Below are 26,421 nucleotides of genomic sequence, written 5' to 3'. Positions count from 1 at the left end.
TGTCCTGCCTGAAATATCATGATTGTTTGTGGAAAGTATCTTTAATAAAGCTGGATACAGTCTGGCTTGGAAAAAAATAAAAATAAAATTCTAGGTTAGTGAGTTTTTTCAATCAACATTTCAAATATTTCATTCCATTCTCTTCTCACTTGCATGATTTCTAATTAGAAGTTTGATGGCTGGGTGCAGTGGCCTCATCTGTAATCCCAGCACTTTGGGAGGCTGAGGTGGGCCGATCATGAAGTCAGGAGCCCGAGACCAGCCTGGCCAACATAGTGAAACCCCATCTCTACTAAAAATACAAAAATTAGCCAGGCATGGTGGTGGGCGCCTGTAATCTCGGCTATTTAGGAGGCAGAGGCAGGAGAATCACTTGATTCTCTATATTAAGGCTTTTGATTAAAAAGAAAAAATAAGTGTATAAGGCGTTTCAAAACCAAAGATTCTCCAAGCAACTGAAGCATCTTCCTCAGAATTTCTATTGGGAAACAGGACTAGGAACATGACAACCCAGGAGGTTGGGTGTGGTATTTCTTCCCAGAACATCCACAGCGTTCCTCTAGGAGAGCCTGATTTCATTCCTAGCTCTCTACCCCAAAGACAACTTTTTAACTATAATGATTACATTTGAAGAGATCTGGTTCCAGGCACAATGAGATATGGCTCCTGACACATTGAAATAATAAGACATCACTGTGTTCCCCTTTATTTCAAAGATGGAATATTTACAATAAATATATAGCCATAATCTAGGAAGTATCAGTGTTAGGCAAACATTCTTGAATTTGAAAATTGAGACCAGGCACAGTGGCTCACACCTGTAATTCCAACACTTTGGGAAACTGAGGCAGGAGGATCACCTGAGACCTTGAGATCAAGACCAGCCTGGGCAACATAGTGAGACCCCATCTCTCCAAATAAAACCTTTTAATTCGCTGGGCATTGTGGTGTTCACATGTAGTCCCAGCTACTCATAAGTCTGAGGCAGAAGAATAACTTCAGCCTCAGAGTTTGGGGGTGCAGTGAGCTATGACTGTTTCACTGCACCCTGGTCTGAGTGACAGAGCAAGGCCCTGTATCTAAAATAATAATAATAATAATAATATAATAATAATAATAATGATGTTTTAATTGGATGTCTTCACTCAGTTTCCCATAGCCTCAATATTAATATTATTATATCGAACATGTTCACTTCCTTGTCTGTGGGTACATTTTTCAAATCTGTAAATGATCCCATCATCCATGTCCCAAACTTATGTTAAAAGTGTCTTACTCAAATATTAAACAAGTCTAGAAACCAGAGAAATACAAATTAAAAGAAGAATGGTGTATTTTTTACCCACGCTACATTCACAAAATAAGAAACTCCAGCAGAGAAGAGGGCACAGTGGAGCAGGAGCCAGGTACCACATGGCCTAGATTTGAATCAACTCCATAGCTGACCACTGTGTCACCTTAGGAAAGTCACTTGGCCACTCATCTCAACGCTTTGGTGTTCTCACTTGAAAATGGGAATAATAGTAGCACCTGTGAATGTTGTAAAGATGAAATGAAAGAATCCATGAAAAGCTTAGGACAGTATCCAGCAGAGAGTGAAAACTAAATAAGTTTTAATTTTTGCCAACTCCAGTGTTATTGTGCATATCTGAAATACTCCAATGTGTCAGTTCCATACATGCCCAGCCTGTAACCAATTCACACTTCAAAACTTTTGGCTGAAATTTCCTAGTACTTCACACCCCTTTTGGCTTCTCCATCCCCATTGTCTCTTTAATCTTTTAAGAGTCTATAAGACTTTTGACCCAGAGATCGAGGCCATCCTGGCCAACATGGTGAAACCCGTCTCTATTAAAAATACAAAAATTAGCCGGGCGTGGGGGCACGCGCCTGTAGTCGCAGCTACTCGGGAGGCTGAGGCAGGAGAATCGCTTGAACCCGGCAGGCTGAAGTTGTAGTGAGCCGAGATCGTGCCACTGCACTCCAGCCTGGTGACAGAGCAAGACTCCGTATCAAAAAAAAAAAAAAGAAAAAAGAAAGACTTTTGACCCATTTTATGACTTCCAATTTCCATTTGTTTCTCTATATGGAACTCCACCTCTGGCTTGGGTTTCACGACAGAATTTCATCTTCACTAAGTCTGGTTTTCAGCAAATCCCTGGAAAGAACTCACAGTGCCCTTCCACCTCTTCCCACATGAGTAGACCCATTCCACCGGACCCTGCTCTGGCTTTTTGGATTCCCCATCTATCACAGGGCACACACACCTCAAAACTGGGGTTCCCTGTGCATGAAGCCACAGGGATTCTTGGCCAATAGAGTAAAGTAAAAGCAAGTTTATTAAGAAAGTAAAGAAATAAAAAGGTGGCTACTCCACAGGCAGAGCAGCCTGAGGGCTGCTGGTTGGTTATTTTTATTGTTATTTCTTGATCATATGCTAAACAGGGGGTGGATTATTCATGAGTCTTCTAGGAAAGAAGTAGGGAATTCCCAGAACTGAGGGCTTATCTCCATTTCAAACCATAAAGGGTCACTTCTGGATGTTGCCATGACACTTGTAAATCGTCATGGTGCTGGTCGGAATTTCCTTTAGTATGCTAATATATCATAATTCATGTAAAATGAGCAGTGAGGACAACAAGAGGTCACTTTTGTTGCCATGTTGATTTTGGCTGGCCTTTTTTTTTTTTTGAGACAGGGTCTCGCTCTGTCTCCCAGGCTGGAGTGCAGTAGTGCAATCTTCGTTCACTGCAACCTCTGCCTCCTGGGTTCAAGCGATTCTCCCACCTCAGCCTCCCAAGTAGCTAGGACTATAGGCACATGCCACCAGGCCTGGCTAACTTTTGTATTTTTTGGTAGACACAGGGTTTCACCATGTTGGCCAGGCTGGTCTTGAACTCCTGACCTCAAGCCATCTGCCCACCTCAGCCTCCCAAAGTACTGGGATTACAGGCATGAGCCACCATGTCTGGACTTGGCTGGCTTCTTTATCACCTACTGTTTTATCAGTAGGGTCTCTGTGACCCATATCTGGCGAAACCAGTCCCACCAAACTCCTAGCTCACATTCACGAAGCAAACCTTAATTGGTGACATCATAATCAGTAAACTCTTTAAAAGACAAAATAAGATATATATATATATAAAAAATATATAAAAGGAGCTTAAATGTTCATCCTCTATGACTCAGTAACCTTGCTTTCAAAATATATCTTAAGAATAACACGAAATACAGGTGAAAAAATGCAGCAGACATTTTTCAATATGGCTTTATTTATGATAGTGATGAATTAGAAGCAAACTAAATGTTCTACAGTGGAGGAGTCCTTAATTAACTAATGGCACATCCATTCCATGGAATATTATACAGTCATAAAAAGAACATTTATGAAGACTACATGGCAACTCAGAATAATACTCATGAGTCAGTGAAACAGCCAAGGATGCAACTGTATATTCCATACATTTGTAATTATGTAAAAATATGGATGCATATAGAAAGAAACCAGGAAATAAAAAGGATAGTAACTGTGTTAATGGAATTAGAAGTGGTTTTCTTTCCTGTTTTTTTTAACATTCTGTAATATTATTACATTGTTTTCACAGTAAAAAGATGTCCATTATAAATGTAAATAAACAGTTACAAGCCCAAATTCAGCCTCCAGAATCTCTTGTACTTTTAGCTCAAATGAATTATACTCCAGGCTTAATTTCTCATGCTCAAATGATGTTGTAGAGGCAAATATTTTTTTCTTTCCAGACAGAATAAAGGAAGTAATTTTGTTTACTAAGGAAAATGTGACCTCCATATTGAATAATGTTATACAAAGATAACACTCTTGCTCCTGCATGAGCAGGGCATGTGTTTTGAATTGTTTTTCCCTCATGGGGATAGATTGGAGCTGAGCTATCTTCTCCTTTCACTTTGCTCTCTGTTCCGCTGATAATGAGGCATTTGTAAGGCTGGGGTCTCGGGGGCACTTGGGAGCCTGATCAAGCAAAGCAAATTGACCCATCTACTGAGCACACTGAGACCTTCTCCAAATGCTCAATCCAAACAAGCTAAATTGAGGTATAACAGCATTGAGATAAAACACTTGTAGGTGAGTCTGTGCCAACCAGGTGAAGTGCATTCTTTGACAACATAATGACAAATTATGTAGAATACTACCAGACAACATTGTGCATGGTTTAATATAAAGCACTTAGATAAACAAGGGGAATTATCTAGACTAATGATAAAGAATAAATACTGTACTTACTGCTATGGTTTGAATGTCCCCTCCAAAACTCATGTTGAAATTTAATTGCTATTGTGATTGTATAAAGAAGTGAGACCATTAAGAGCTGATTAGGCAATGTGGGTAGAGCCTTCACGAATGGATTAATAACTGGAGTATGTTTATCTCGAGCGTATGTTGATATCAAAGCCTCTTGCTCTCTAGCCCTTTTACAGCACCAAGCTACATGCTCTCTGCATGATAGTGAGTTCTCACACGATCTGGTCTTTTAAAAGTGTGTCGCACTTCCCCCCTCACTCTTTCTTGCTCCCACTTTGCCATGTGACATGCAAGCTCCCGTTTCACCTTCCACCATGAGTAAAAGCTTCCTGAGGCCTCACCAAAAGACATGCTTCCTGTACAGCCTGCAGAACTGTGAGCCAATTTAACCTCTTTTTGTTATAAATTACCCAGTGTCAGGTATTCCTTCATAGTAACACAAGTACAGACTAACGTAAATCATAACTTCAATCTAATCATGAGAAAACTTCAGACGTGCTACAAACCCAAATTGAAGGACGTGCTACAACATATCTGACCAGTACTTTTCAAACATTTCAAGGTGAAGAAAGCCATAAAAAGGCTGAAAAACTGTCACAGATTAGAGAATAGTAAGGAGACCTGACAACTAAATTCAATCTGCTATTCTGGATTGGATACTGGAAGAGAAAAAGAATCTTAGTGGAAAAACTGGTGAGGATCTGAATAAAGTCTGTAGTTTAGTTATTAGGTATTTAGGTATTATACCAATGTTAATTTCTTTGTTTTGTTCATTATAATGTGGTTATGTATAATGTTGAGATTAGAGGAAACTGGGTAGATAGTATACCAATAGGGATTCTATACATTTTTGCATCTCTAACGTAAGTCTAAGTCTAAAGTTATTTCAAATTAAGACATTTTTAAAAATTAGTGTCCCTAGTACCTATAGAATCAAATCCAATTTCCTTAGCGTAACATATAATATCTTCATGATCTGATCTGCTTGTCCAATGCATCTTCTATCCCTTACTCACAACAATTGCAATGTTTTAGCTATGTTAAACTTCTTACCTTGTGTCTTAGTCTGTTTCTGCTGTTATAACAAAATACATTATATTGGGTGATTTATGAACAACAGGAATTTAGTACTCACAATTCTGGGGGCTGGGAAATCCAAGATCATGACACCAGCATATCCAGTGTCTGGTGAGGGCCAGATCTCTGCCTCAAAGATGGCACCTTGTTGCTGTGTCCTCGAAGGGTGAAAGGTGGAAAGCAGCTCCCTTCAACCTCTTTTGTAAGGGTACTAATCCCATTCATAAGGGCTGAGCCCTCATAACTTAATCACTTCCCAAAATGTGCCAGCTTTCAATACTATCACATTAGGTATTAGGTTCCAACATATTAATCTGGGGGGGGACACTAACATTCAGACCATAGAACCTTATATCACTTTTTTAATAAGCACACACACACACACACACACACACACACAGCCCAAACACAATTGCCTAATTTTGTTATTAATAGACATATGATGATATGCTAATTATCCTGATTTGATCATAACACATAGTATAATTTATAGAAATATAATGCTATCCCCCATAAGTGTGTACAATTATTATATGACAATTAGAAATAATAACAAAAGGAAAAAAAAAAAAGGATAAAGGGGCTGGGTGCAATGGCTCATGCCTGTAATCCCAGCACTTTGGGAGGCTGAGGCGGGTGGATCATCTGAAGTCAGGAGTTTGAGACCAACATGGTGAAACCCCATCTCTACTGAAAATACAAAAATTAGCTGGGCGTGGTGGCAGGTGCCTGTAATCCCAGCTACTCAGGAGGCTGATGCATGAGGATCGCTTGAACACAGGAGGTGAAAGTTGCAGTGAGCCAAGATCACACCACTGCACTCCAGCCTGGGGGATAGAGCAAGACTCTGTCTCCAAAAAAATTAAAAATTAAAAAATGAAAGAAAGATTGCCCACCTCCCAAAAAAAAACCTTCAAAAAATAGACATAGGACTAAAATCCAAGTTTCCTGATTCTGAAATCGCTGGTCTTAATAGAATCAATATAATCCCTGTCCACTCATTGGGATCCCAAGTTATGACGTTTGACATGTCATAGCTAAGTCAAGGTAGTCAACTCAATTTTACCATCAGCTTAACTGAATCTTTTAGCAGAAAATAACACCCTATAATGGTATATGTCACAAATGGAAATGAAGGACTCTGAGCTCATTCATCTCAAATGCAAATACTACGATCAAGTCCCATAAAGCCAAAGATGGGCATATTTACACACATTTACAAACTACATAGTTCTGCTTGCATTGGTCCCATTACAATCCTGTCTAAATCCTGAAGTAAAAATCAATACCATAGTGAAGAAATTACTTGTGCATATGAAAGAGGCTGGTCCAACTCCTTAATTGCAACAGGGATTTGATTCTTTTACTAGTAGTTAGGAAAGGTTGCATTAATATTCAGTAGTTAAAATGTGCCATTCTAAATTTTTCGTAATTTCCTATGAGAGAATAAAGTTTTTCAAAAATATTCCCAGTAGGTGAATGACTTTAATAACATGGCATCTGTGAAGATGGCAAATAAAATAACTCATAGACTTATAATTTGGCAAACAGTTGAAATAGCTTTTCTTTACAGACAAGTGTTAGCCTTGTTCATTTGAGATTGATTGAGATTGGTTATTGCACATAAGTATGTTGACAATTCTTTGAATTCTATTGAGTTTTGGGTTCCCAAGTTCTTTCCTGAAACTTGTATAAGCTAATACTTTAGAAGAGACAGCAGAAAAAAAAAAAAAAAGAGAGAGAGAGAGTACAGACAGATGGACCCAGAGGTGACTGAAAGTTCTGAAATACAAGTAATGAATGTTAAGGGAAATTCTCTATTTCTCAGTCTCCTGAGCTCTCTCTCCTCTATTTCTTGCTTGTAGAAGTAAAGGGTGACCTCTATTTATTTATTTTTTAAGAAATAGCAAGTTGAAGTAGCAAAAAAGGAAACTTCTTACTCCAGCAAGGAAAAGAGCCACTAGAAGCCACAGGAACAGACAAGCAATCATAGCAAGACAGATCGGACTGCAATCCCATCGCAGGCTTTTCTTCACAGGGTGCTGGAGAGCACCATGGAGCACTCTGCAATTCACAGACAGGAACAGATTAGAAACTGCCAGGAGAGACAGAGTCACAGCAACTACACACCGACTAGTGATGAGCTCTCCTCAAGAAATTCTTATCACTCAGGTAAACAACCCTTTTCCTTGAAAGTGCCACATCTGAGGATTCTAACCTCTTGAAGTGGGAGCTACTTTTCTGTCTCCCAAAGTCGAGAGGAAGATTTGCAGATTTGGATGGGTGTGGCTGGCAGTTCCCAGGCAGGCAAACATTCAAACAAACAAACAAAACAGAAATTGTGGGAGATGGACCAGGAGAAGGTTTAGTTCTCAGCCCCTCTCTCAGGAAGAGCACAGGAGAGTACCTGAAAAACACAACTGCCCTGAAGGCAGTAAAATGAATTTATGGATACATGTTTGTTGGGGGAATATAAAGATAGTTAAATGAGAGAAAGAGAGATAAACAGGGATTAGCCTACATTAACAGAATAAGTTCTAGAAGTATATATCCATTGTATTAACAGTGCTTATCTCTGACCACTGAAATGATGGGTTGTTTTGTTTTGTTTTTGCTTCTGTAGCACATTTTTAATTCATACAAGTCTCTAGGATAATCTTGGTCACTCACCGGGAGCCCCAGCTATGGGCAGCATCCTTTCTAGGAAAAAGATTAAACCAAATGATGAGATACTTCCTCTGGCCCTACAATTTTGTAACAAAAAAACCGAAGTGGGAACAACAACAAAAAAAAATCCAGCAGGATCTGGGCACTGTCCTAAAAAGAAGAATAAACTTCTAGTGCATATTTCTATAGAAATACTGATTTTATTTGACAATTGTCACCCAAATATTTTCATATGGCCTTTATTATTTTAATTTTTTTTAATTTCTAAAATATGTTGTACTTTTTTTACAGACAGGGTCTCATTTTGTTGCCCAGGTCTCACTCTGTTGCCCACTACTGTTGCTACAGTAGTGTGATCTTGGCTCACTGTAACCTCAAACTCCTGGGCTCAAGAGATCCTCCGATGTCAGCCCCAAGTGACTGGGAATACAGACATGTGCCACCATGCTCAGCTATGTTAAACTGTCTTTTTTTAATGAGACTACAACAAAAATATGAATTGCTTTACCATAAGGTAAATTGCTTTACCTTACATTAATGGCACTCCAAATAAGGAAGAAAAACTTAACCCAAAAATTCTCACCACTATCCCCACACATCTACAAAGGAACAAGCTGGTTTTTCTCCCAGTTTTTATGTTACAAATATTTGCTATGCTACATCTGAAATTAACTGAAGTCTACCCTTCAGTTGATTCAGTTCAGTCCTAAACTGTTATAAAACAACAATTGTATTAGCAGTGCTTTACTGACCTCAAACTACATAAAATTATAATTAAATACCATGATCTCCTGCAGAAACTGCAAGATAAAGAATTGATTTCTGGCAAATTGATGCAGAGATCTGATTCATCCCATATTAGTTCATTCTCACACTGCTATGAAGAAATACCCAAGACTGGGTAATTTATAAAGGAAAGAGGCTTAATTGACTCACAGTTCCACATGGCTGGGGAGGCTTCAGGAAACTTACAATCATGGCAGAAGGGGAAGCAAACAAGTCCTTCTTCACAAGGTGGCAGGGGAGAGAAGTGCTGAGCAAAGGAGGAAAGCCTCTTATAAAACCATCAGATCAGCAGATCACAAGGTCAGGAGTTCGAGGCCAGCCTGGCCGATATGGTGAAACCCTGTCTCTGCTAAAAATAAAAAATTAGCCAGGCCTAGTGGTGGGTGCCTGTAGTCCCAGCTACTCAGAAGGCTGAGGCAGGAGAATCGCTTGAACCCAGGAGGCGGAGATTGCAGTGAGCTGAGATCATGCCACTGCACTCCAGCCTGGGCAACAGAGCAAGACTCCACCTCAGAAAGAAAAAAAAAAAAAAAAAACAGGCCAGGCACGGTGGCTCACACCTGTAATCCCAGCACTTTGGGAGGCTGAGGTGGTGGGTCACCAGATATCAGGAGTTTGAGACCAGCCTGACCAACATGGAGAAAACCCATCTCTACTAATAACAAAAAATTAGCCAGGTGTGGTAGAGCATGCCTGTAATCCCAGCTACTCCAGGGGCTGAGGCAGAAGAATCCCTTGAAACTGGAAGGTGGAGGTTGCAGTGAGCTGAGATCACACCATTGCACTCCAGCCTGGGCAACAAGAGCAAAACTCCATCTCAAAAAACAAAACAAAACAAAAAAAACCCATCAGATCCCTCGAGAACTCACTCACTATCAGAACAGCATGGGGGTAACTGCCCCCATGATTCAATTACCTCCCTCCCACGACATGTGGGGATTATGGGAACCACAATTCAAGATGAAATTTGGGTGGCAACACAGACAAACTACATCACATCCCAAACAGTTTTTGTCATCAGCCCTTCAGAGCAAAAGCCCAGCTCTACTTCTCAGTGGCCCTGGCTCAGGGGCACTCACAACCTGGCAGGAGGAAGCAAATGCTGCTTCCCCACTATCTTAATAATGCAGATGTTGTGGTTAGTGTGCAAGCTGTATGGCTCCCATCTACTCTAAGCTTGGTAGTTCTGAAATATATGATGACTTCTTTCCTTGAAAATAGCCTCCAAGGAGGCTAGATATGTCAAGTGGATACTAATTAATCTGTTACCTTTGAACAAACTCCTTCCTTTTTCTGGAAGGGCCACACAAGAGAATGTTAAGATCTCTTTTAACTCCAACTATCACTGACCTCAACCTTAGAGCCTTTGCCCAGTATAAATCTTCAACCTTCAAATTTATATTCATTTATAAAGCAAGAACCAAGAATAAGTAGTAAATGGATAATGAATGAATGAACATAAGTGCTACTACATAAAGGGATTTGGATCTAAATATTATTCTACTTTCTCTCAAGTACAAGGCTCAAGAATCCCAACAAGCTAAATATTCAAGTGTTTCAGAGAATCTGCTGAGCCAAGTCCATGGTGATATGAATGCTGTCTCCATGTGTTGCTGTTAAAATGCTTATTATAAAGGCTGAAACAGAGAAAATTTTCTTATTAAATAGATATGATAATATAAATAGCTGCAATAGATAAGCCCCTCACACCCTGTACAACATACCAAGAGAGGCATCTAGAATGTATAGCAGGAGGCAAAGCCACGATGGCAGGCTCAGATTTCTTCCCCAGATCTAATTTTAAAAACTTCAGTGCAAGCTCACTCTAAGAAGAACTTGTATTAAGCACAGACTCATTTATTTTCTGCTGATGAACACAGCCATGTGAACAGCTGATAAAGTCATCTCTCTCTCTCTCTGCAAAAGGGTGCCAAGAATGTAGTTATGAGTTTCAGCTCCAAATTTTAAAACCACCCTATTTACTAATGCAATTATAGGTTTGTTGCCATTGCACTAGGCTAAATATATAGGTGACTTGATTCTATATTTGCTAATTGTCTTACTTAGCAGGCCTGGCAAGGAAATGCACTCCACCTATCAGAAAATATGTTCTGTGTAACAGCCACACAGGAAATGAATGCGATGGGAGGTGATATGAGTATTTCTGGAAAAGTGTCAAAAATCCTTAACAAAAAAAGTTGTCAGAATGAGCATGCTGATTGTGCGTTTTGAAATCTGGGTGAGCAAAGGCTGGCAGCAGAGTTTTCAGCTGCCTTCCGCTGAGGCTTTACAGGGAAAGCTGCCCCATGGCCCACTGACAATGTGCTGGGGCCATTTCCAAGGAATTTCTTATTGAATCTCTGTTTCACTCAATCTCAAAGCCTTAAAGAGAGTCACATAGGATAATTCTATTACAATTATTTAATGTAGCCTAATTCTTTATAATATTTTAATACTAATTCTATTATTATAATATTATGTTGTAATTCTTTAGCCCTGCAGCTTGTTTTTAAAGCCATTAAACCTATAAATAGGGCAAGATACACGATTTGAAGGGCTCAGCACAAAATGAAAATGTCTAAAAAAATTACAAATTTCAAGGCAGCAAAAACAGAGCATTAAATCAAGCACAGAGTTCTCCTAAGCAGAGGGCTCCAGGTGACTGCTCAGGTTGCATTCCCATGAAGACATGCCTCACCTCTAGAAATGTTATACACCTTTCCCCACAGTCAGTGCCACACTGTGTATACAGGCTGCACTTCTCTCCATGTATCCACTGCAATTTCTCTGATCAACTTCCTGCACATAGACAACGGGGTGTGTGTGTGTGTGTGTGTGAAGAATCCTGGGGAATATATTTTGAAAAGTAAAGCAGAGGCTGGGCACAGTGGCTCACGCCTGTAATCCCAACACTCTGGGAGGCCGAGGAGGGCAGATCACTTGAGGTCAGAAGTTCGAGACCAGCCTGGACAACATAGTGAAACCCCGTCTCTACTAAAAATACAAAAATTAGCGGGGCATGGTGGTGCGTGCCTGTAATCCCAGCTACTCGTGAGGCTGAGTCAGGAGAATTGCTTGAACCCAGGAGACAGAGGTTGCAGTGAGCCGAGATCATGCCATTGCACTCCAGCTTAGGGAATGAGAACAAAACTGCGTCTCAAAAAAAAAAAAAAGGGAAAGAGAAGCAGAGAACACTGCCTCTGATTTACTCTGTGTCATTGAGCTCACTACCAGGTCTGTTTAGGCCTTGGACTCATGGTCCAAAGCACAAGATGCTCACCTTTTGTCTCTGTTGTAAATTATTTTTTAAACATAAAACATTGCCTTAAGCCTAATAATATTAAATGTTCAGACTCATAATACAAAAAAGGAATATTGAACGGAGAACTGTCAGCATTTTACTTAGAGATATAATAAGGCTACAGGAGGGTTAGGCATGAAATATAGAATATGAACTGCTAGAATAGGCATACTTCCATTGATATTAATAATTAGCATTCAGCATTTAATCAGGAATGATCGAGACATAATTTGTTTAAATTAATACTACAGCAAAATAGATTCAAAATCACTATAAATAATTTAAGGTTTTTCATTATTAATATTTTCTTTTCTTTAAAGCCTGAATTATCCAAAGATATTAAAAATGATCCCATGTTAATGGACCTGGTTTTAATGACCTATTCAAGTGCCGCATCTGCAGAACATTGCTTAGGGAAATTTTTGAAGAGTAAATAAATACAAAGAAGAAAAAGCTTAAGAGAAAGAATGAAAAGCAAATGGACATTCAATTATTTCTAGGCAAAGTTCATTTTTAGCCCAATTTGTGACTTTAACATGCACAGTTAGCGCCACTAAGAGAAAGAATGAAAAGCAAATGGATATTCAATTATTTCTAGGCAAAGTTCATTTTTAGCCCAATTTGTGACTTTAACATGCACAGTTAGCGCCACCTATAGAAACAATAAAAAATTCTGCTACTATGAATAGGCTTTTTCTGCAACAATTGAACTAGATCAAATGTCATGAAGAAATGAGTCAGCAGTATAGTAAAAAACAAAACAAAACAAAACAAAAAAACTCTGGTCTTTGTTCAATAAACAAAAGGAACGTACTCTAATGAGCCCCAGCACTGAGCCACAAAAGGTTTATTGAAAATGGAAAACATAGTTTATTATTAAGGCCCCTTCTAAGTCTTATCCCAGACTATTTATTGTAAGAGAAAACCAAGAGAAACCAGCATAATAGCAATTTTACCAGAGAGGGAAAGACTACCGAGCCTTTTATTTTAACTAACGTACAACACTGCTTGTACTTTTCTTCTTTAACTTGTTTATTTATATTTCAAAACATTTTGGCCGGGCGCGGTGGCTCAAGCCTGTAATCCCAGCACTTTGGGAGGCCGAGACGGGCGGATCACGAGGTCAGGAGATCGAGACCATCCTGGTTAACACGGTGAAACCCCGTCTCTACTAAAAAATACAAAAAACTAGCCGGGCGAGGTGGCGGGCGCCTGTAGTCCCAGCTACTCGGGAGGCTGAGGCAGGAGAATGGCGTGAACCCGGGAGGCGGAGCTTGCAGTGAGCTGAGATCCGGCCACTGCACTCCAGCCTGGGTGACAGAGCGAGACTCCGTCTCAAAAAAAAAAAAAAAAAAACATTTTGGGGGTACTTACTTTCTGCCAGGTAATTTAAAATACTCCATCCTCCAGGAACATCTGACCTAATTGGAAAAAATAGTATCCCACATCAGAAGTATGAAGTGCCATAAGACTCACGGCATAGATGAAAGATATGTTGTATAAAAGAGAGAGAAGGTACTTCTAGCAGGGCAGATCAGAGAAAGTTACATGGAGAAGTTGTACATGAGCTAGACCTAGAAGGAAGAATTTGATTGGGAAATGAAGAGATTGAGAGAGAAGGGAAAAGTGGGATGACAAAATCTGTGTATGAAGAACAGCAAACAGTTCAGAAAGCAAGTGCAGAAAGAGACATTTGGAAGATTACCCTGGAGTCAAAGCAATTAAATAGTAAGCACTTGCAGAGAGTTTGCCACAAGCCAGACACCATTCTGCACATGTACTATAGATTCCCCCGTGTCATCCTCAGAATAGCCATTAATCACCAGGTACAATATTTCATGTCTATGTTGTACAGATAAGAAACAGAAGCACTATGAAGTTAGGTAACTTGCCCAACATCACATGGCTAGTAAGGTTTCAGCCACACTCCTAGTCACCACCCACTCTTGTCTCTTGATAATACAGAGTTCGAACTTAATTTTCTCCAGGATGAAGAAAAGTGGAAGAGTTGCTCATTTTTTCAACATAAACAAATGCTTCTATGAAAAAGTAAATAAATATTCATAACATAAAAGATAAAGCAAAAATAAGGGGGCAAATACAGTTTCACTTCCCAGAGACAAACTGTCAATGTTTTATTCTGATTTATTCCAATATATTCTAAAACCATCTAAATACATTCTAAGTATTAAAGTAATGGATCTACACGGTAACAAGCTAAAGAATAAAAGAAAGTTTATACCGGGCAGGGCACGGTGGCCCACGTCTGTAATCCCAGCACTTTGTGAGGCCAAGGCGGGCAGATCACTTGAGGTCAGGAGTTCGAGACCAGCCTGACCAACATGGTGAAACCCTCTCTCTACTAAAGATACACAATTAGCCAGGTGTGGTGGCACATGCCTGTAATACCAGCTACTCGGGAGGCTGAGGCAGGAGAATAGCTTGAACCCAGAAGGCAGAGGTTGCAGTGAGCCGAGATCCTGCCACTTCACTCCAGCCTGGGCAACAAGAGCGAAACTCTATCTCAAAAAAAAAAAAAAAAGAAAAGAAGAAAAAGTTTACACTGGAAAGAAACACAGACTACCTCACCCTCCCTGCTTTCCCTCCCTCCCTTACCATGTCTCCCACCTTCCTTGACTCAGAGACAGCCTGCTTCTGATCTAACAATTGGTGGCAATATCTATTGAATGCACATTTTCTGTTCCCATTCCCCTAATGTTTGCAATTACAATACTGTTTTTAATTTTACTACTGGCTACCTTAATAGTTTTAAGTAATGTAGTAGTCCTCTACTTGTTCAACTTTAGTGGGTTCATTTTTCCCTTCACAAAATGAGAATATTGATGCTCATTCCCTCCCTCTCAACTCTCCTCCCTTGACCTTCTGCAACTTCACTTTCATTTCACAGTACTAAGGTTGTTAATGTTTATATTCTCAGCTATAACTACAACCAAGCTTTCCATTCTTTCTACTTAGGTTGACTTTAAGAGCTAAAAACCAATAAGCAGAACTTACATTAATATGACTCTAAATATTTTTTTACTGCAAAGCCAAATATAATGCTAAGATTATATTTCCCTTTTTACAAGTTCAGTGCCAATTCGTGGGCCACAGAAGGGAGCGTGACCCCTGCATCAAGGTGAAATGGGTTACCTTACACTCTACCAATTGTGTTAAAATCATTGCATATTTCATTTTGCTTCAGTATGGGTTACAGTGACTTGTGGTCTCACATGACTTTTAATTTGGGGGAGGTTTCAAATGGCCTTTTTTGATCCTCCTGTACTGTTATTTCCAGATAAACTGTGCTCCATGCTAAATCCATGACTCTTGCCTGGATTTCCCCTCACTGCCCTCTTAGATTGGATCCACTGTGCACTCTTGCCCTCTTGGACTGGGTTCATCCTCTTTTTGGAATTCCTTCCTAATTTTTCTAGAGCATATCATCAAGGCACTTCCTAAGGATGATGCTAAAGATAAGCCACTTGATTCCATGAATGCCTGAAAATGTCCTAATCTATTCAGTTTTCCAAGAAGAAAACAGAAAGCACTGTAAGCGTTTAAACTTGGGGAGTTAAATGGAGCAAATTAGTTGCATAAATAATGGAAGAAATGAGAACCAAACAAGGGTGAAAGGCAACACAGGCATTACAGACAGTGGACATTCACAGCCTTCCTTAGGCCTGAGGGACAAAGCAGGTGGCAATATTAGCAGATCCCAGACATGGCCAGGTCACCTAGAAGAAACTAGAGCCACAAAGAAGACACAGACACTGTCAGATTCCACTAGAGGCATGGGGATAGGAGACTCATACCCTGATTTCTTCATTCCTCCTGTATTTCATTGATTGAACCTGACCAGAAGCCAGTAAAACAGAGGCCTAGGAAATGCAGCCCACATGACCAGTCCCCTGCAATGCAGAGCACAGGAAGGGGGAAGAATCATCCCAGAGAAAACAGGCTCTGAAAGGAAGAGTTTTTCTCCTCCTACTCACACACTCAACACAGAATGCTTCTGTGACCAGATGTGCGGAGGGTTTTCTTCCCACACCAAATGTCCAGCAGACACTGTAGGAGAGAAAACATATTTTTTTCTTTCTCTTTTAGATTCTTAGCTGAGACACTCTCCTGAAAGTATAGAAATCGGATTAACAAAAGAAAAGCATGTAGAAGTGTATTAACACATGCTGTGCTCATCACACAGGAGAGGCCTCCGTTCAAGAGTATTTTTCTCACAAGGCAGTGGCTTGGGGCCAGGCTTGAATAGCATTTTAACAAATATACATAAATCTATATAGTGAACAGACATAGTAGACAGCAGTTCCAGTCTTTTAAAAGGCATTCAAATGTGGGCAAATAGTAAAACCTGTTCCCAGGTTCCCCTGGTGCCTGTGCCTCCTTCTCTGGGTTAATAAGCAAGTATTGTCTTCAGTAAGGAAAGATTTATCCACTGGGCAAATAGAGGCTGGAACAGAGTGTTCCAATGCCTTTGCAGTATCTTTAACTTAATAATACCCAATATCTGGGGGAGAAATATTTTAGTTTCCTTCAGACCCATTTTGAAACGTTACTTTCAGAAAGTTTTACATATTAAAAATCTAAGTTGGTAGCTCTGGAGAGATTTGAGTTAGAGGTTTTGAGACAAGGGATTGGCAAATACGGAAAAAACATGGAACCAGAGAAAAGAACAAGTTTGGGTACATTGTCCCATACCCTATCGAAATAATCTTTTAGTCCTGAGAACAGTCAATTCAGTTGAAAAGCTGTGTCTCATTCCAGGAGGTGATGTTGTAGGTGGGTTTTCATCATATTAGTGTTTTTTGTTTTGTTTTGTTTTGTTTTTTTGAGACAGAGTCTAGCTCTGTAGCCCAGGCTGGAGTGCAGTGGCGGGATCTCAGCTCACTGCAAGCTCCACCTCCCGGGTTCACACCATTCTCCTGCCTCAGCCTCCCAAGTAGCTGGGACTACAGGCGCCCGCCACCTCGCCCAGCTAGTTTTTTGTATTTTTAGTAGAGACGGGGTTTCACCGTGTTAGCCAGGATGGTCTCGATCTCCTGACCTCGTGATCCACCCATCTCGGCCTCCCAAAGTGCTGGGATTACAGGCTTGAGCCACTGCGCCCGGCCATCATCATATTAGTTTTCTATGTGGTATAGGCAAACAAGCATTTAGAAAGCTGTACTTCTATAGAAGCAAAAGAAAAACAAAGATTAATGTCTGAAGCAGTCTACAAACTAATCTGATTCTGGAGGGCACTCAGCTGAGAAGATTTTTAGATTTGTGTTCAGAGTATCTTGTTGGAATGGAAGTAAACAAAGGTAATCTGACAAATTTTCTTGGATTGTAGTTTGTATGAGATATTTTAGTGAACTTTCCGTCTAAGAATAAATTATTATGTCATTTCTCCGAAGTTTATATCAAGTTGTCTAACTTTAGCTTACATGGCTTTAGGAAAGACATATTTTAAATTTCTAGTGATTTTTAAGACAGAAGAGTGGGAAAAAAATTAGAAATGCTAGTTTAGAGAGTTGTAGCCAAATATTGGAGAAAACTGAAAGTTCAGGATTTAGTCTAGATAATTAAACTAAAAAATGACAGGGCTAAAATCTAATGACAGATGTACTGTAGTTTTCTTTTGCGTTACAATTTTTTTACAGTTACCCCCATTTTTACTAAATATATTTATAATAAGACTAATTTAATTGTAAAACAAGTTGTGGTCTTATTCTACTTGGCCTGATTATTTGTATAAAGTGGAGCAAGAGTAGTAGTTAGCTATACAGGCTCTTTTTAAATCTGTTTTCCTGAAGCTTATCATAAGGAATATCAGATTAGACGTTTAAAAGCCCCTCCAGGATAGGAAGCTACACCATGAATTCACCATTTGATTTTACCTGTAGTACCTAGGTTAATTTTTTTGAGGTCCCCAAAATATTCTGGGGCTCCTTGGCCTGTCAGAAAGTGACATTTTTACTTACCCCAAAGCTAGAAAGGGAATCTTGGAAACAAGGTCTTAGGACAGTTCTTCCAAGAGCTTGAATGGCTCTTTAAAGTTGGCCTTAATTCCTTAAAGCAGTATGGTTATACTTGAAAATACGACATCCCAGTCAAAACCTTGGTAATGTAACCTGTGTTTCCAATAGTTCTGCAATGAAAAAAGCAAACAGTTATTGAACTTATGCAAATAACTATATTGTCATAAAACAAAAATATTCACAGATAATTTCTAAATTCTGGAGAGATCAGGTACAAAGAAAGGTAAATATTCTAAGTTTGTTCAAAAAGTATAATTTACCCAAATTTATAACTTTTTTAAATAGTTATAAATAGCTTTAAAAAATAAAAATAAGTGTTCTTGACTTTGGAAAACAAACCATAAAAGGAATCAACAATGATTTACACTAAAAAGAAGTCCCTAAAAAAATCATTTTGGTCTTTTGTTGGTTAAGTCCCATGTAATTAACTCTTGTTTCGCTCCACAATGGGTTAGTAATCTTTATGAACCCATTAGTTTCTTTCTGAAAGTTTTTACCTCGTCTAATGATGTGATTTCTAAGTTTATTGAAAATTAACTTCAAGAGTACTTGCCATGATCCTTTCCTATGAATTTCCTTGAAGAAGCAGCAAATTTTAGAATGTAGCCAATTGTAAACTGCCTTTTGAGGAAAATAAAGTAAAACAATAATTGTCTGTAGATGAGAAAAGACTTAGAATAGCTATAAAGATGCAATTGACAAGGAAATTTGGTTAATTTTGTGGCATATAATTTAACTTAGCAATCAGAATTATAACTGATAACATATACCAAGACATATCAAAATTTTTTGTTTTAGAAAACTCATGTGTTTGGGAACACATATTAATAACACATTTATGCAAATATAACTCAAAGAGAGTTAAACATGATTTGTATTTGACAATGTCTCCTATACAATTTAACATACCAAATAATCCTAATATGTCTCTTTTGACTCCAAAGGGCTCTTTTTTTGAATGTTCAAAAGTTGGTTTGAGGTCAAAAAGATCTAATTTATACTTGGAAATTTGATTTTAGGAAGGCTGTCAAATATATCAGAAGTTTAAAACTCTTGATCAAAATAGGATTACAGGTTGCTGTGGCATAATAATCATTCATTTAGCCAAAGTGATAATTTAAAAATTTCAGGAAGTGAAAACCTTTACTCTTTGATAGAGAGAAGACTCAATTTTTTAAACAAAAGATCTAATACAGACAGCATGTAGCAAACACTTCCCTCTTCTGTTTTTGCAGTTTACTCAAAAGGTGAACCTAAGTTTTTTATTATCTCTTATTAATATTATATATATATATAAAAACCTTGTTTAAAAGAAGAACCTAATTTTAGCTTTTTATCAGAGTATTATTAATATTAAACCTAATTTTAATAAAACCTTACAAACAAATTCATCTAATCTTTTCTTTTTTTGTTGTTTTTATTCTTGAGATAAGATCTCACTCTGTTACCCAGGCTGGAGTGCAGTGGCACAATAAGGGCTCACTGCAGCCTCGACTTCCCCTCAAGAAATTCTGTCACCTCAACCTCCCAAATAGCTGGGACTACAAGCATGCACCACCATGCCTGGCTCGGTTTTTTCTTTCTTTTTTTTTTTTTTTTTGAGACAGAGTCTCACTCTTGTCACCCAGGCAGGAGTGCAATGGTGCAATCTCGGCTCACTGCAACCTCTGCCTCCTGGGTTAAAGCAATTCCCCCTGCCTCAGCCTCCCGAGTAGCTGGGATTACAGGCGTCCACCAGCATGCCTGGCTAATTTTTGTATTTTTAGTAGAGACAGGGTTTCACCATGTTGGTCAGGCTGGTCTCGAACTCCTGACCTCAGGTGATCCACCCACCTTGGCCTCCCAAAGTGCTGGGATTACAGGTGTGAGCCACTGCGCCCCACCTCGTTTTTTTGTTTTTGATAGAGACGGGGTTTTGCCATGTTGCCCAGGCTGTTGTCAAACTCCTGGGCTCAGTCTGCCCACATTGGCCTCCCAAAGTGTTGAGATTACAGGCATGAGCCACCATACCCAACCCATCCAATTTTAATTAACATTGACCAGACAAGATAAGATATCTATAAACTTTTTATAATCTCTTACAAATTTTTGATTCTCTTTCTTTTTTTATATCCACGTAGTTTATTTATCTCATTTATATCTATTTTATTTAACGATTATGTTTAAAAATTTTTTTTTTTTTTTTTTTTTTTTTTTTTTTGGAGACGGAGTCTCGCTCTGTCACCCAGGCTGGAGTGCAGTGGCCGGATCTCAGCTCACTGCAAGCTCCGCCTCCCGGGTTCCCGCCATTCTCCTGCCTCAGCCTCCCGAGTAGCTGGGACCACAGGCGCCGCCATCTCGCCCGGCTAATTTTTTGTGTTTTTAGAGACGGGGTTTCGCCGTGTTAGCCAGGATGGTCTCAATCTCCTGACCTAGTGATCCGCCCGTCTCGGCCTCCCAAAGTGCTGGGATTACAGGCTTGAGCCACCGCGCCCGGCCAAAAATTCTTATAAGACATTACACAAATCTAGCTATCATCTCAAGTTAAATTTTTCATTAACCATTTGCATATGACTGTATGTTAGGCAAGTATTATAAAAGCAAGAATTTTAAAAGTCAAATACATGTATGTTTTGCTGTTACCCAGAACATAATTATCCTTATTAACCCCAACAATACTAATCTCATCTTATTTACCAAATGATTTACCTAAGTCATACGAACTTAAAAAATATTTGGTTTTGTTTGTTTGTTTCTGGTGGGGTTTTTTTGGTTTTTGTTGGTTTTTTTTTTCTTTTCTTTTTTGAGAAAGAGTCTTGCTCTGTAGTACAGGCTGCAGTGCAGTGGCGCAATCTCAACTCACTGCAACCTCTGCCTCCCGAGTTCAAGCGATTCTCGTGCCTCAGCCTCCCCAGTAGCTAGGACTATAGGCACGTACCGCCACACCTGGCTAATTTTTGTATTTTTCATAGAGACAGGATTTCACCATGTTGGCCAGGCTGGTCTCAAACTCCTGACCTTGTGATCCACCTGCCTCAGCCTCCCAAAGTGCTGGGATTAGAGGCATGAGCCACCGTGCCCAGCCAAACTTAAAAAATATCCAGGCCTATTTATTTAATTTATAATACTCATTGTATTAGGGTTCTCTAGAGGGACAGAACTAACAGAAGACTTCATATATAGATACACACATATATATGTATGTATATGTTATGTCTACATGTATGTATATGTCTATACATATATTTGTATATTGTCTATATGGTACCAAATTAAGATAAATGTGTGCGGCCGGGCGCGGTGGCTCAAGCCTGTAATCCCAGCACTTTGGGAGGCCGAGACGGGCGGATCACGAGGCCGGGAGATCGAGACCATCCTGGCTAACACGGTGAAACCCCGTCTCTACTAAAAAATACAAAAAACTAGCCGGGCGCGGTGGCAGGCGCCTGTAGTCCCAACTACTCGGGAGGCTGAGGCAGGAGAATGGCGTGAACCCGGGAGGCGGAGCTTGCAGTGAGCTGAGATCCGGCCACTGCACTCCAGCCTGGGCGGCAGAGCGAGACTCCGTCTCAAAAAAAAAAAAAAAAAAAAAAAAGATAAATGTGTGCTTATCAATTAAAATAAGCCAGGATATTTTTTTTTAAGTTCGGCCGAGCATGGTGGCTCATGCCTGTAATCACAGCACTTGGGGAGGCCAAGGCGCGCAGATCACTTGAGGTCAGCAGTTATATAAAGGGAGTGTTTATTAAGGAGAATTGACTGACATGATCACAAGGTAAAGTCCCACAATAGGCCGTCTGCAAGTTGAGGAGCAAGGAACCCAGTGGTGGATCAGTCCAAGTCTCAAAGCCTCAAAAGTAGGGAAGTCCATAGTGCAGCCTTCAGCATATGGCCAAAGGCTGGAGAGCCCCTGGCAAACCACTGGTGTAAGTCCAAGAGTCCAAAAGCTGAAGAACTTGGAGTCTGATGTTTGAGAGCAGGAAGCATCCAGCACCAGAGAAAGATGAAGGCCAGAAGACTCAGCAAGTCTAGTCCTTCCATGTTCTTCTGCCTGCATTATCCTAGCCATGCTGGCAGCTGACTAGACGGTGCCCACCCAGATCGAGAGTGGGTCTGCCTTTCTGAGTCCGCTGACTCAAATGTTAATCTTCTTTGGCAACATCCTCACAGACACACCAGGAACAGTACTTTCCATCCTTCAGTCCAATCAAATTGATGCTTAATATTAACCGTCACACATATGTGTGTATCTAAAAGCCAACGAGATCAAGGAGTTCAACGTAAAAGACAGTGGAGCTTTAGACCTAAGAGAAACCTGTCCTTTCACAACTCTTGGGATTCCATGAGGAAAAACAGAAGTTCTCCTAAAAAAGAAGAGTCTGTGGAGCTCTTTCTGTTTTCTCAAGAGGTACCAGGGCTTTTAGAAATCTTCTTTAGGTCACCTCATGTGGCACGGAGGGTGGCAAGAGGAAAGAGGGACAGACAGAAGTAAATGGAAGAACAAGTCTTTGAGGCAAAAATTATGTTAAGAGGAGAAACAGACAGAGGAAGCACATATGATTGGCAAAGGTTTAAGAAGAAAGGAAGTTAGTCTACCGAGAAGCCTTTCTAGAGAGAGAACAGAGGCCTTAAGAATATATATGTATGCGTATATAGTCTAAGTATCAGCTTTTAATAAAGTAAACTTTTAACTATAGAGTTCCTTAAAAAGTCTTTTTATCAGATTTTAACTGGGCAAAGAGCAAACATTCCTGTTTCTTGGCTTTTCCTTTCTTAAATTAACTCTTGTTTTAAATCAGATCTCAGAAGGACTGCTGCTTAGCTAATGCCCTGGATGTTAACATTTCAAAGACATGGTAAGATTTACAACTCCAAGGAACTGAGGGGGCTTTCTTTAAAAAAGAAAAAAAAAAAATACTTTTAGATACAAAAGCCTAAATTCCCAAAGGTATACCTAATTTAATTGTGACTTAAAACCAGTAAGCTTTTTATGACTGACAACCAGACACAACAATTATGTCCCCAAACAGGGTGGAAAAATGCAATCTCTTTCAGGATCTGAAGTTTTTCCAAAGATGGCCTAAGAAAGTAAAGACCCTCATTATTAGCAAGACAATGAAGGTTGAGACAATTAAGACAAATTCCCAAGAGCCAGCACATTTAGACAGACATTTCGGTCCCCCAGCTGGACTCTCAGTTGGCTGCCTGACAGAAGCCCAGGAACTTATGCTGGCAGAGTGTCAGAAACTAGAGAATAAATTTGCTGGTTGCAAAGCCACACTTCTCAAGAAATAAAATAAGACAAAAGAAAATTTTATTATGATTTTCCTCCTTATGACAAACCACACAAAGAGACAGAGACAAGGAAAACAAAGACCATAGTTAGAAAACTAAAAATCCCGATTACCAAGTGGGCAAATCCACAAGAGTCACAAATTTGAAGAACTAATTATATATATACACATATATGAGTGTGTGTGTGTACACATATATATAATATGTGTGTGTGTGTGTGTGTGTATATATATATATATATATATTTTTTTTTTTTTTTGGGTCAATCTCGACCTGGAAAGGAAAGGATGAGAAAGAAACCTTACCGTTTTCTGCTGGTATCTGCCAGTTCTCCCAGGATTCTATCATGGAGTGAGTGGAGTTGTTCCTGGACAAACAAGGTTTGGCTACTTGTTCTCCTGGTCTAGTAACAAGAAGCGAACAGACTGAGTAAGAAGGGAGTTTATTTCTGCAACTGGTTACAGGGAGAAGATCAGGGAAACTCACCAGGCCAACTCAAAGTTACAGGTTTTGCTCCAATACTTACGTACATTTTAAGTTCTATGCCAACGTGTGGGAGTGCACTACAAGCAGGAGTGTTTCATTCAATCTGCATCTAATCTTTAACTAGCGTCTGTGGTCTGGAAAGTTTTTTGTTGTTAGATATGAGTTCTAAATTTATTTTCAAAGAATCAATATGTTACTATGTTCAATTCTTTACCTTCTACTTTTAAACTTAACTTCCTCATAAAGCAAACTTTTTCAATTACCTGCTCCACCCTGACTCATTCAGATTACCTGCTCCACCCTGACTCATTCCGATTACCTGCTCCACCCTGACTCATTCCGATTACCTGCTCCATCCTGACTGATTCCGATTACCTGCTCTGTCATAACCACTTTTCCCGCCAAACCACTCACCCCATCGCTCTCTTTAAATTAGCCAATCGGAATTAGTTTAGCCTGTGTGGCCTAACCCTAGCCAGCAGGGGAACAACACAGCAGCAGGGGCCACATGCATCTGTTGGAACCGAACTGTCGATTCCCCCCCGGGCAGGGGTCGCCGCGAAGGATCACCGACACGAGATTCACAGTAGAGAGTTATTTATTACTAGCGCGCTAGGGTCCCAAGCTCTAAGTTGGCCCTGGGACCCCGAGTGCTTGTTACAGGTTGTTTATATAGGCAAACACAAGTTCAAACACAGCTTATGGCGCGAAATTCAAACAAAGCTTTAGGCGCGTGGTAATTGGGTCTGTCTATGGCCTGAGCAAGGTATCTTGTTCTGATTGGTTGGGGCGGGACCTTAGGAGGTTCCTTCCTGGAATTGCTGATTCCAGGAACATCGGGGACATTGAGTCAGGGTGGGACCCCATGAGGTTATCAGGGTGGGACCTCATGAGGCTATCAGGGTGGGGCCCCATGAGGTTATCAGGGTGGGACCCCATGAGGCTATTTCCCGGAATTGTCTTTCTGTTTGGGTTCTGGGAACATCGGGGGGCTATCCGTGGCCATCTGGGGTTTAAGTTTCATGATGGCCAAGCTTTCTAAATTTTATGAGGCTTAGGAATTATGAGGCCTAGTTTCACATCAAGGATAAGAACCCTTTCCCCTCCCTTGTCCAAGTGTGCGTTCACCATTGTTCCATCTGTAAGGGTGCACCCTTCTATAGAAGTATCTTGCCTCGCTGAGAATTAAAAAGAAAATTTTACATTCAATTGCTATTTCTTTTGCAGCACCGAAACTTTATATATAACATTCTAGAGCTTTGGAAAGTGTCTTAGTCTTAAGTGGGCTATGGTACAAGGTGTATGTGTAAGAATGCTTTTATCACTCAATCAGACTTTAGGGTCTGAGAAAACCCAGATGGGGTCTTAATGTGTTTGTTTTTTCATTCCAGCCCTCATACTCAGACACCAGTTTCTCCAGTTCTTTAATGTTTAACTTATGCAGTCATCAGAATTATAGTAAAGGGTTAGTGGTAACTGGCTGCTCTGGTTGCTAACAGAAATCTGGCCTGCTACAGAGTGTCTCTGTTTCTCCTGGCTGGATTGCCAAATTGTAGGGGAGAAAACATTTTTTTTTTCTTTCCCTTTTTAGGTTCTTAGTTGAGACACTCTCCTGAAAACAAAAGTCAGATTAACAAAAGAAAAACAAGCAGAGGTTTATTAACCTCAGCTGTTAAAGAACCATAAATCCTGCATGGTGACAAGACAAAAAAGGGAGCAGTTCCAGTCTTTTAAAAGAAAGGAAAATGTGGGAAGATAGTAAAATGTGTTCCCGATTCCTCTAGTACCTGCTGGTGTCTTCTCTGGGCTGATAAGCAAGTGTTGTCCCTAGTAAGGAAAGATCCATGTCCTGCCATCAGGCAGATAGATGCTGATGCAGTGTTTTCCTTTAACTTAACAATTCTCAATATTTGGGGAGGAAATATTTTGCTTTCTTTCAATACCAACTGAGTGTCCTATAATTCAATTCAATTATGATACTATCTCCCTGGAGACAGATACTTCTGACTGACGAGCTATAAATTGGGCTTCCCACAACCCTCTCTCCGTGGGTTTGATAACTTAATAGGTGACTCACAGAACTCAGGGAAACACTTAACTGTTAAAGTTTTGGTGCCGCAAAAGAAATAGCACTCGAATATAAAATTTTATTTTAATTCTCAGAAAGAGAAGGTACTTCTATAGAAGGGTGAGCCCTTACAGATGGAGCAATGGTGAACACACACTTGGACAAGGGAGGGGAAAGGGTTCTTATCCCTGACACACATGGGCCCGCTGCTGTGTCATTCCCCTATTGGCTAGGGTTAGGCCGCACAGGCTAAGCTAATTCCAATTGGCTAACTTAAAGAGAGTGACGGGCAAGAGTGGTTTGGCGGCAAAAATGGTTATGACAGAGCAGGTAATCAGAATGAGTTAGGGTGGAGCAGGTAATCGGAATGAGTCAGGGTGGAGCAGGTAATCGGAATGAGTCAGGGTGGAACAGGTAATCGGAATGAGTCAGGGTGGAGCAGGTAATG

General features: G+C 40.0%; 2 long non-coding RNA genes across 2 annotated transcripts in view; both read right to left on the bottom strand.

Annotated features, from left to right (window-relative positions):
* Positions 1-18,249, bottom strand: part of LOC135964952 (uncharacterized) — a 53,243-nt gene extending 34,994 nt beyond the window's left edge. The window contains exon 1 of the long non-coding RNA XR_010577690.1: positions 18,089-18,249. This is a non-coding gene — a long non-coding RNA (uncharacterized lncRNA). The remainder of the gene's footprint in view (positions 1-18,088) is intronic.
* A 3,600-nt stretch (positions 18,250-21,849) lies between these two features.
* On the bottom strand, positions 21,850-25,007 carry LOC135964951 (uncharacterized). The gene is made up of 2 exons (XR_010577689.2): positions 23,725-25,007; positions 21,850-22,374 (listed from the first exon to the last, which is right to left on the bottom strand). It is a non-coding gene; the product is annotated as an uncharacterized lncRNA (long non-coding RNA).
* Positions 25,008-26,421: the final 1,414 nt, after the last annotated feature.

This window comes from Macaca fascicularis, chromosome 9, assembly GCF_037993035.2.
Source record: "Macaca fascicularis isolate 582-1 chromosome 9, T2T-MFA8v1.1".
NCBI lineage: Eukaryota > Metazoa > Chordata > Mammalia > Primates > Cercopithecidae > Macaca > Macaca fascicularis.
This window is presented reverse-complemented; position numbering and strand designations above follow the sequence as displayed.